The sequence below is a fragment of the Peromyscus maniculatus genome, chromosome 4, assembly GCF_049852395.1.
Source record: "Peromyscus maniculatus bairdii isolate BWxNUB_F1_BW_parent chromosome 4, HU_Pman_BW_mat_3.1, whole genome shotgun sequence".
Taxonomy (NCBI): domain Eukaryota; kingdom Metazoa; phylum Chordata; class Mammalia; order Rodentia; family Cricetidae; genus Peromyscus; species Peromyscus maniculatus.
Genome location: NC_134855.1, coordinates 98250321 through 98262701, shown reverse-complemented (window position 1 = coordinate 98262701; position 12381 = coordinate 98250321). Strand labels below are relative to the sequence as shown.

The 12381-nt window shown below is 42.5% G+C and overlaps 1 protein-coding gene across 16 annotated transcripts in view; it reads right to left on the bottom strand.

Moving 5' to 3' along the window:
- Window positions 1-12381, bottom strand: part of Snap23 (synaptosome associated protein 23) — a 34217-nt gene that overhangs the window by 16928 nt on the left and 4908 nt on the right. The window lies entirely within an intron of this gene.

Here is a 12381-nt window from a genome sequence, read left to right as displayed (position 1 = left end):
TTTTTTTTTTTTTTTTTTTTTAGACAAGCAATCCTATATCCTAAGTGGGCTTGGCTTGGACTTGCTTTGCAGCAGAGGATGGCCTTGAACTTCTGATCCTTCAGTTCTGCACATCCTGTGTGCGGGAACACAGGGTTTCACAAATGCTAGGACAAGCACTCTACCAACCAAGCTACATCCCCAGGCCCAGCTGTAAGTACTCTTTCCAATGGGAAAGCGGTTCTTGGCTTAAAACACAAGGCCTCGATGAAATTGAAACTTAGGAGACTATTAGAATCAACTCTCGGGCCAGTGAGTCCGCTCTGTGGGTAAAAGCACCTGCTATGCAAGCATAAGCACCTACGGACACTCAGATGGCCTCGCAGGTGAAGGCGCTTGCCATGCCAGCCTAGTGGCCTGAGTTGGAGGCTGGAACCCATCTAAGGTATAAGCATTATGGGACAGATACAGGTTTCCTTCACTGCATTTGATAGCTTTATATTACATTTTGTATGTTTGTACATGTATACCTAATGTGTGCCCGTGTGTGTATAAGTCTGAGCACATGTATGTCATCGAACAGATACTACACTGCCCCTGTGTCAGAAGAGAGTCTCAGGATACTTGCCTTCCACCTTGTTTGAGACAGGGTCTCTTTTTGTTCTCTGCTACACAGACTAGGCTGCTAGGTCCAGAGATTCTCCTGTCTCCTCCACCTTCCACCTTGCTGAGTACTGGGATCATACTTGAGCTACTGCACCTGGCTTGACAGGGTTCTGGGCATCTGAACTCATGTTCTCATGACTGCATCGCTATCACTTGATAACACCAGGCTCACAGTCTAGATTTGGGGTCTTGAAACATTTTCATTGTTGTTTCTGAGAAAGGGTCTCATGTAACTCAAGCTGGCTTCATACATGCTATGTAACTGAGGGATACTTGGAACATCTGATCCTCCTGCCTTTGCCTCCCAAGTGCTGGATCAGAGGTGTGGGCCACCTTTGGAAACTTGTGATTATAGCAAGGTGGGGGATGTCAGTGGGCAGATTCTGACCAGGGAAGCTACTAAAACTCCTAACACCCACTCTGAAAGCTGATCAACAAAGAACAATCATGCACAAATGTTAAAAGTGTTGAGGTCAGGAACCCTGCTGTGAGCTATACTGATAAGCAGAGAATCAAATTAACCAGAAATATATTACTAGACTACACTTTTCAAAAGGGAACAGGTTTTGCTCATCATTCTGTCTAACATCTCACAGGATCTGACAGTATGTACTTAGAAAATAACTAATGAATGAATAAACAAGTAGAGAAACAGGGCGCACTCTCAAAGGAATACAGCTCTTAAGAAAAGAGCTGCACTTGAGGGAAAAAAAGCCGGGCAGTGGTGGCGCAGGCCTTTAATCTCAGCATTCAGGAGGCAGAGGCAGGTAGATCTCTGTGAGTTCGAGGCCAGCCTGGTCTACAGAGCGAGTTCCAGGACAGGATCCAAAGCTACACAGAGAAACCCTGTCTCGGGAAAAAAAAAAAAAAAAAAAAAAAAATGCTGCACACGGTAGTAGCAAAAAGCAGGCAAACAATCACCAGAACCACACCCCAGAATTTACCACTGCAAGTGTGTGATATGGAATTAAATGGCCAGTTGGTCACCGGCAAATTTCCTCTGTTGGGGCTGCGGGTGCAGCCCAGTGGCAGAGCATTTACTTTATATGCACAAGGCCCTGGGTTCAATCCCCTGTAATGCAATAATCATATACTTTTCATCTTTTGTGTGTTGGGAATTGAATCCAGGGCTTCAAACAGGCTAGGCCAATGAGCCACAACTCCTAGTCTTTAAGTTTTGTGTGTGGCTGTGTATGCAGCTAAATGTACCACATGCATTTAACTAAGATTCTGAGCCTTAAAAGTTCATTTAAATAGTATATTTGAGGTCAGTGAGATGGTTCAGAGGGTAAAGGTGTTCATCCAAATCTAAGGACCTGGGTTCCACCCTAAACCTACACGGTAGGAGAAAGCGACCCTCCAGGTTGTCTTCTCAACGTCCTCGTGTGTGTTGTCACATATATATGCATGTTTGCAGACAGACGCAAATAAATTAGTTTTTACAAGCATCAGAAGTTCCAAATCTAACTTCATACTTTTCATACCTATGGTTCAGGCAAAATATTCACACACTGTAAGTAAGAAATATTGATACTGGACAGATGGCTCAGTGGTTAGGAGCATTAGCTGCTCTTGCAGAGGACCTGCATTCAGGTCCTAGCCTTCACATGGTGGCTCACACCCATCTGTAACTCCAGTTCTAGGGGTCTTAGGCCCTCTCCTGACCTCCAGCACCACACACACACGGTGGACAGACATACATGCAGGCAGAACACCCAAACACATAAAATAAATAAGTTTTTTTTAAAAAGATATAAAGGCCTTCCCTGAAATAGCAACTATTCACTCATTAGATATTAACATGAAACTGTATGCTTTATTAATTTGCTAATTGTTTAGAAATCTTTAGCTTTATCACACATCTCTATGCTATGCTATCATATCTCTTTGGGTAGGAGTGGTGGTATACACTCAATCCCAGAACTCAGGAGGTTGAAACAGGAGGATTAGGAGTTTGAAGATAGACAGAAAACACAGCCAGTCGAGACAGTATGGGGGAAGAGAGATGAAGAGAGTTATTTTGTACCTTGTCACCTCCAGATGTTCACAGACCTTTCCTTGCTCTACTCTTGTCTGCTTAGGTAGATTCCGGCTTCTCTGTCACTTCCTAGAGCCCCAGTCAAAACCTGCTCTTCCTAAGCAACATGCTCTAAAGTCACCCGTGGTTCCAATGAATAACTCCTTAGTGCCCAACAGAGGGATAAGAAACAAGAAAAACCACTACACATTAATCAATTAATCCCTGCAAACAGCACCTCAGCCAGGTTTTCAGACAATATACTACAGATACAGAAACACTGTAGGATAAGGAAGCCCAGATCTCTCAAACACACAATTTTGTAATTCTATTCCTATTGTTGATTCTTGCCAACTACAAGTCAATATCTACTACCTTGTTAGTAAAAGCTAAACAAAACAAAACTCTCAAATGGGTTCAGAGAGAGGCTTGAATCTACAGCTGATCTGTTTCAAAACTGAAGACTAAGGATCCGGCCTTCTAAAAATCAAGAGATAGAGTTGGGAAGTAAATGAATCAGGTGACAGTGAGGTCATCTGGGAACACGCCCTTTCCATGAACTCAAGTTCTGCTTAATACTTCCCCCTTCTCTACGCAGAGGACTATGATAAGGATCAGGAAGGAACAAAGACCCCGCACACTAGGTGTGCCAATGTCAGGAAGCAGGTGTGTAGACTTGGGATTCTTTTTTTTTTTTTTTTTTTTTTTGGTTTTTCGAGACAGGGTTTCTCTGTGTAGCTTTGCGCCTTTCCTGGGACTCACTTGGTAGCCCAGGCTGGCCTCGAACTCACAGAGATCCGCCTGCCTCTGCCTCCCAAGTGCTGGGATTAAAGGCGTGCGCCACCACCGCCCGGCGGGATTCTTTTAAAGGTTATTTTTGCTAATGTGTATATACCAGGTTTATGTGCACTACATGCACACAGGAACTCTCAGATGCCAGAAAAGGGTGTTCTTTGACCTTCATGTGTATACACACACACACACACACACACACACATATACATAAACATACAAACAAAGAGAGTAAACAACCAAGACTCAGTTTCCTCGTTGTAAAATAGGGACAATAACATACTTTGTTGATTTCTGGTGAAGACGTAAAGAAATGCAGGCAGCTGGGACAGTGCAAGCCTGTATTCTCTGTACATAGAAGCAGAGGACCAGGAATTTAAGGTCAGCCTAGGTTACAAAGAAAGATTCTCAAAACAAACATACATGAGTCTTCAAAATCCTTAGCACAGCCAGTTGTGGCAGCAGCACATGCCTTTAATTCCAGCCCTCAGGAGGCAGAAGCAGGTGAACCTCTATGATTAGTGAGTTCCAAGTTAGCACACTCTCTGGCATGTGCCTAATATTCAATAAATGTTACCCACAGCCGCCCCTCTACCCCCCGGCCTCTTCTTGTTTCTTTGTTTTTGAGAAGGTCTCATGCAGCCCAAGCACTGACCTAAAACTTACGTATTTGAGGACGACTTTGAATGAATGTCTGATTCTCTCTATCTCCCATGTACTAGTATTCCAGGCCTATGCCAACAAGCACCATTTAAAGCTTGGCTAATTTTTTGTTATTTTTAAATGTACAACTAATGGGTCCTAATATTATTACCAAGGTTGAAGTAGTCGACAAAACCACATATTTCTTTACAAATCTAAAAACATAAGCTTCCCCATAAATGGCCTTTTCTCTTTCTTCTCTTCTAACTTCATAAGTAATAAACAAATGACACAAAACATGAAAAAACAAGGTGAATAATGTAATTTTCATTAAAAATGCACTACAGTTACAGTAGAGAAAAATATAAACTGAAAAAGTCTAGAATAGATTTATCAAAATACTTCTAATTGGCTGTGATATACTCAAAGTAGACAAACATATCAGCAAATGCCCACAGTCCTATCACCTGGAAGGCTCACACAGGAAGATCCAGGCTAACCTGAACTATAGGGAGTTCAAGGCTATTTTGGGCTACATACTGAGACCCTAGGTTTGGTTCACAGCTCATATAACTCCAGTTCCAGGGGGTCCGACAACTTCTCCTGGCCTCCTCAGGCGGCACCACGCACACACAGGATGCACACACACGATGTACACACACATACGATGCACACACATGTATGCAGGCAAAACACACACAAAAAATCCTTTCAAAATAATTTTTTTCTTCTTTACCCCAATTTCCCAAATCATTTGCTATAGGGTTATATTGTAAAATTTCACATATTGATCTTCATCATTTTAAAATGATAGTTTACAACAACCAAGAGAATATATTTATATGAATGGAGAAAATAGGCAGCTGGAGATATGGCTCAGTGGTTAAGAGCACTTACTGCTCTTCCAGGACCCAAGTTTGGTTCCTAGCACCCATAAGGAGAATGCTCACGACTGCCTGCAACTCCAGCTCTAGGGGGATCTGATGCTTCTGGCCTGTGCAGGCACTCAGACTCATGTGCACATACCCATACACATACACATGTATACACATAATTGGAAGAAAAAAAAAAGAATGGGGCAAGGAGGTAGATCTCTGTGAGTCTGAGGCCAGCTCGGTCCTCATCGTAAACTCCAGGCCAGCCAGGGCTATACAGTGCAACCCTGTGTCAAAATACAAAAAACAAACAGAATGGAGAAAACAGACTAAGAAATAAATTTTAGACCCAGGTTCCAAAGTATAATACCATTTCCTGGTTCTCTTGAGAGAAATCTTGCGGTTGGCACATACAGTAAATCTAAATTATCGGAAATATCCCCAACCACTGGCAGATGATCAACCTCTCTGAATCATTTCTCCTCCTCCTCCTCCTCCTCCTCCTCCTCCTCCTCTTCCTCCTTCTCTTTTTTTTTTTTTTTTGTTTTTTTTTTTTTCGAGACAAGGTTTCTTTGTGTAGTTTTGGTGCCTGTCCTGGATCTCACTCTGTAGATCAGCCTGGCTTCGAACTCACAGAGATTCGCCTGACTCTGCCTCCCAAGTGCTGGGATTAAAGGCCACTCGGCCAACCTCTCTGAATCATAAAAGAACAGAAATAATAACAGATTTGTCTGAAGTACTGCTAACAGAGTTTACAGGGAAACCTTTACTGAAGGTTAGATGGAAAATATTTTACATGTGGCAGCAAGAATCGGTTCAAACAAAGTCTCAACAAGTTCTTAATAACCTTTTAACACAAACTGAGCAAACGGATGAAAGAATCCCATAAAGAAAATGGAGACTGTAGCTGGAAAAGAGAATTTGTAACAAGCTCCTTGTTAGAAATACCCTCAAAGAGTAAAAGAAAAAGAAAACAGAAAACGACAATAGTCCTTCTTTTGCAGGGGATACACTTCAATAGCCCCGAGTGGATGACTGAAATTACAGAGTACAAACCTCTGGGTGTCTCTTTTTTTCTGCACATACCCATGATAAACATGCATTCATCTTTTCACCTGAAGAAAGCACTATGTAGCTTCTGCTGACATATGTGAATTGGTACCACCACTATCAAGTTTATTATTAAATTGTTATTATTAAAATAAGGGTTACCTGAATGAACACAAACACGAAGATACCCAAGTCTGATCAAAGAACTAGCCAAGAAGTGACTTATGGGTTGGTAAAGATGCTCCACAAGGGGTAGTTCAGTCTCGGCAGGATGGGTCAGGATGGCATGAGATTAGACTACCACAGTCAAAGTAGCACAGAATGTAAAATGGACACTCTAGGCAGGTATGATGGCACATGTCTATAACCCCAGCACTGGGAGGAAGAAGAAGGGATGATCTCAAGGTAGACACCTGCCTTGGCCACCTAGTTTGACTCTTGTCTCAAACAAAAACAAATTACGAATTGCTTATTTCTGGAATATTCTATTTAATACTTTCAAACAGAACTTGACCACAAGTAACAGGAACTGCAGAAAGTGAAACCACAGATAAAAGGGGAGCATTGCAGGAACGCGGTTGTTTTGTTTTTCGAGATACGGTTTCTCTATAGCAGCCCTGGCTGTCCTGGAACTCACTCTGTAGACCAGGCTGGCCTCGAACTCACAGAGATCCACCTGCCTCTGCCTCCCAAGTGCTGGGATTAAAGGCGTGCGTCACCACTGCCCAGCTCAGAAGCTATGTTTTAAACAGGGTCTTGTAGTGGGTATTTGTTCCACATTAAGGTCTCTATATAGCCCAGGTTGAACTCTAACTGGTGGTCTTCCTGCTTCCCAATGCTAGCATTAGTAGTAAGAGGTACCTTGTCACTCACACAGCTGTTTATAGGAATTACTTTATAATTCAAAAGTGAGGAAATGGGTGGAGGAACAGAGGAAACAAAGCTGGCCATGAATGTGTGATACTGGGCAGAGAAATACACGGAGTGCCATTATGCTTTCTGAAAAAAAGGGGAAAAAAATCAAGCATATGCAAAAGCTTCTTTTTTCTTTCTTTCTTTGTTTCTTTCTTTCTTTTTTTTTTTTTTTAAAGATTTATTTATTTATTATGTATACAATATTCTGCCTGCATGTGTCCCTGCAGGCCAGAAGAGGGCACCAGATCTCATTACAAGTGGTTGTGAGCCACCATGTAGTTGCTGGGAATTGAACTCAGGACCTCTGGAAGAGCAGTCAGTGCTCTTAACCACTGAGCCATCTCTCCAGCCCTCTTTGTTTCTTTCTTTAAAGAATAGCTGACGCACTCTGGAGGCTTAGGTAGGAGGATCAGTCATCAGTTAGAGGCCAGAGAGGCTACACAGTGAGACTCGAAAGCAAACCCAAACACCATACAAAAACAGTAGCTGAGAGCAGAAGATGGTGTTTGCCTACCATGTGCAAGGCTTCTAATGTGATCCCTATCATCAGACAGACAGACAGACAGACAGACAGACACACACACACACACACACACACACACACACACACACATTCCAGGTGGCTTTTAATTAAATAGTTTCTGACTACTATTTTGAAAATTTAGAAGAAGCTGAGCATGGTGATCCATGCCTATAAATCCCAGCACTTAAAAGGCTGAATTGGAGCTAGATATATGGCCCAGTGGTTAAGAGCACTTGTTACTTTTGCAGAAGGACCCAAGTTTAGTTCATAGTACCAACATGATGGCTCACATCTGTCTCTAATTCTGGTCCCAGGGAATCTGTCACCTCCATCTGATCTCCATGGGCACTGCACTCACGATGCACTTATATTAATGTAGGTAACACATACACATTATTCACAACAGCTAAGTAGGAGGAGGGGACAAATGTCCACATAATGTGATATTATTCAGCCCTAAAAAGGAATTGAAGTATTTACAGTCTACAGTATGTGTTAGCACTTAAGGCATTAACCAAATAAATGAAAATAAACACAAAAAGGCCATATATTGTATAATACCATTTATAAGAAATCTGTTTTGTTCTGACACAGGATAGCCCTATGCAGCCCTGGCTGACCTAGAGCTCACTATGTAGACCAGGCTGGCCTCGAACTTAAAGAGATCTACCTGCCTCTGCATGTGCCATAATGCCCTGCAGATTTATATGAAATCTTAAAAATAGGTAAATCCTAGCCAGATGTGTTGACGCATCCCTTTATCCCAAGTACTCAGGAGGCAAAGGCAGACAGACCCTCAGCAGCATGTGTTTATGCCAACTTCTTCAATATTTGAAAGCATATCTTTCTCTAGGTGTTTTGTTTTTGAAAAAGGATCTCACTGTGCAGTCTGGGCTGTTCTGAAAGTCACTGTAGCCTAGTGACCTATCCTCCTGCCTCAGCCTCTGAAGTGCAAGGATTACAGATGTGGCTTGCTATTCCAGGTGTCTTTCACTCATTTTACAAGGGAGCAAGAACCAGTCTGATGTTGCTTGCCAGACACTTAGGAACCCAAGGCAGGAAGGATTATTTCAAGTCTGAGGCCAATCTGGGTAAAAGAAGACTTCTATTCTAGCCTAAGCTAGGGTGTAAACCCGTCTGGAGAACCAAAATAAGTAAAAGGGAATAAATAAAACATACTTCAATTCCTATGTAGCAAAAGTTGGTGTTGAACTCATGATCCTCTTGCCTCAACCTTCCAAGTATTGGGATTGCTGGCACCCACCATCACACCTGAGCTACATTCCATTTCTAATATGAATGGTTGGCAGAATTTAGTGGTGCATGCCTATAATCCCAGCACCTGGCAGGCTGAGGCAGGAGGACTTTAAGGCCATCCTGGGCTATTTAGAGAATTTCATGTCAGCCTGGGCTACTTTTGTATCAAAAAGAAACACACACACACACACACACACACACACACACACACACACACACCTGGGGGTGGGGGCAGGAGTTGGGAGGAGAAAGAGGGAGAAAGAGAGAGATAATACTTTAAGCCAAAAAGGAAACAATGTTCCAAATTTAACAATTCCTGGAGGCATTTAGATCAGATGGTTTATGTTAAGAATACTTTCCATAGCTGTTGTTCAAATTTCTAAAGGTCTTAGACTAAAAACCTGGAGCCAATATTGGGGTAAATGCTGAAAGATCAGAGAGACAAAGGAACAAGCCACGGCCACTTCTCACCTCGCCAACTGCATGAATCCTCTGACTGAATGTCTCTGAGTCCTCAGCAAAAGGGGATTCAGCCGGAAGGGCTTCAGCCAAAAAGCCTCTGGTTCCTGTCTCCTCACGCCTTGTATACCTTTCTCCACCCAGCCATATCACTTCCTTCTTAGTGCTAGGATTGAAAGTGTGTGACTTCCAAGTACTGGCATTAAAGGTATGTGCCACCACTGCCTGGTTCTGTTTCCTTCCAAAGAATCTCATGTAGTCCAGGGTGGCTTGGAACTCATAGAGATCCAGACGGATCTCTGCCTCCCAAGTGCTAGGATTAAAGGTGTGTGCCACTACTGCCTGGCCTCTATGTTTAATCTACTGGCTCGTTCTGTTCTCTGATCTTCAGGCAAATTTTATGAGGGTACACAGTCTATCACCACACACAGCCAGGTGTGATGGTTCATACCATTGCTTGGGAAGATGAGACAGAAGAACACTGCAACACTACTCCAAGGCTAGCCTAGCCCCCACTCCCCCCACAACACACATACACCTGTCTCAAAATATAAAACAAAAAATAATGTTCCTCCCTTTATTTCCTATCTCGAGTTTCTTTTGTACCTTCTTCTACGTGGATAACATTAGCCATTCTTATGTGGAGACCCCCCAAACTATGCAAATGGCATGATGTAAGTGCAGCACAGAATCATCTATTATAAACATCATGTTTCATACAGTGAAACACATGACTCAAGACAAAAATCAAGTGAGTCAGAAGGAACCACTAGAAATCAGGAACCAAAAAATTACACTTCAGTTTTACAGAAGTGCATATTTTAAGTTAACTGTTTGGTGTCTAATACAAGCTTCTGTCAGCTTTGGAATTTCCACAATTCTACCCTAAGTGACTTGAGTGTAATCCAGGGGAGACAGATGTGTGACTGCAATCAATCACATTCACACTGCACATGTGGAAGGTGAAAAAAACCACTCAGGCACCAGCAGCTCTCTGCCATCTGTCTAGGAAAGACGACAATCCGGCAGGCTAAGCGTGTCAGATACCAAGTTTAGTTAACGATGAAGGACAACACTTCACCTCACTTAAAACATTCCCCACAACCGTGTTAGTTGTCCCTAAAACGCATCACATTAGAATTGTTCTGGAGTTTCCAGAGTATCCTAAAAAGAGCAATTGGTATATGCTGAGGTCTCTAAAGAGTAATTCCAAAGAACATTAAAGAATGGTGTCCCTGGGGCCAGCAAGAGGGCTGGCTCAGTGAGTAAGGTGTTGGCTTACATAGTTGAAAGCCTGAGTTCCATCCCAGGAATCTGCAGCTGTCCCGACTGTGGTGTGTGTACAACCACCATGGTGATTTGAATGAGAATGGCCCCCACAGACTCAATCTACTTGCACGTTGGGTCCCCAGTTGGTGAAACAGTTTGGAAAGGATTAGAAGGTATGGCCTTGTTGGAGGAGCTGTCACTGAGGGCAGGCTTTGAGGATTCAAATGCCCAGGCTACTCCCAGTTAGTTTTCTCATCCCGGTGGTTGGGTCTCAAGATACAATCTCTCAGCTACTGCTACTGCTCACGTGCCAGCTCTGCCTGTTGCCAGGCTCCCTGCCATAACTTTAACCCTCTGTCAAACTGTAAGTCCAAATAAATGCTTCTTGGTCGTGGTCTTTTGTCACAGCAACAGTAAAAATGAACTAAGACAAAGTTGGTACAATTTAGACCAGGATGGTGTCAAACTTAAAGCCATCTGGGCCCTCAAAATAGCTCAGCAGGCAAAAGCCCTGAACTCAAGTCTGATGACCTGAATTTGATCCCTAGGACCCACATGAAGGAAGCAAAGAACGGACTCTTACTGTGCTCTGACTACCATATGTGTGCAACACACACACACACACACACACACACACACACACACAAAAGATAAGTAAAATGTAAAGCAAACAAATAACAAAAACCCAGAAATACTCCTGCCTCTGCCTCCAAAGTGTTGGCATTACAGCCATGAGCTATCACACCAGCTGACATAATGCTTTCATATCCTGACTATTGCTTACTTATCTCTTATACTTCAGTTTCTTCATTTAATGAGAATCATGCTTAAATCCAGTTGCATGGTTAACTTATGCAAAATATTTATTAACAGTACCTATTTCTAGGAAAGCAGCTCAGAAGGAAGTGTACCTAGGATGCAGGAGGGGCTCTGGGTTTAATCCCCAAGCACCAAATACCAAAATAAAACAGTAACTAGAACAGAATGTTCAATATAGTTTATTTTATTTTACTATTATATTTGAGATGAAGTTTCATGAGATTGCTGATGCCTGCCTGAAACTCGAAATTCTCCTGCTTTCACCTTCCAAGTAGTGGAGATTATAGATATATGCAAAGGCACCCAGGTATAATACTGCCTTATAATTATTAAATATGTTATTATGGAACACTGTCCTCAGAGCATAAACAATCATTACCATCTTCATCAGAGCAACTGTGATTGCTCACAAAAAGACTCCCAAAATTGGGCCTGCTGACCTTCCCGAACAGAATGAGAGGATGAGGTGTCATTAGACCCTCACCCCAGATTCCTCACTTGATCTTGAGGGTTGCTATAGCGCAGAAAGTGGAAAGCTTGAGGAAACCCTGACCAAAACCAACCAAACAAACAAACAAACAACAACCCCCCCTCCAAAAGAAACAGTCCCACCAAGAATGGTAAATATTTGAGGTACAAGTCAAGTTATTTAATCATTTAATTCACCTTAATATGACCTGTCCCAGAGCACAGTGAGAAGTGTTTCTCCTATTTGTTATTATCTACTTCAACGTGTTCCTTCTCATTTCCTCTCACCAAGAGAACAAATAATAAGTGAGCAATGGATACTTTGGGCATCAACTTTGCTAGTGACAGAAATATTAACATTTCTTACTTTGCTATGACATAGCTTAAGTTTGGATTTCAAAGTACCTAAGCTAGCTGGGCATGGTGGTGCATGTCTGTAATCTCAGCACTTGGGACAGAGAGGCTGGCTGGTCTCTTAGTTCCAGGCCAGCCTGGGCTACACAGTGAGAACATGTTTTGTTTTGTTTGTTTTTAAGTGCTTTAGCAAATGAGGCCTCACAGGTTTTAAGCGTAGTATTTTCCCAGAGGGAAAAAAAAAACATGAGAAGGCTCTGTTTTTTACCTGGCTATGACTGAACCTATTAGCATTT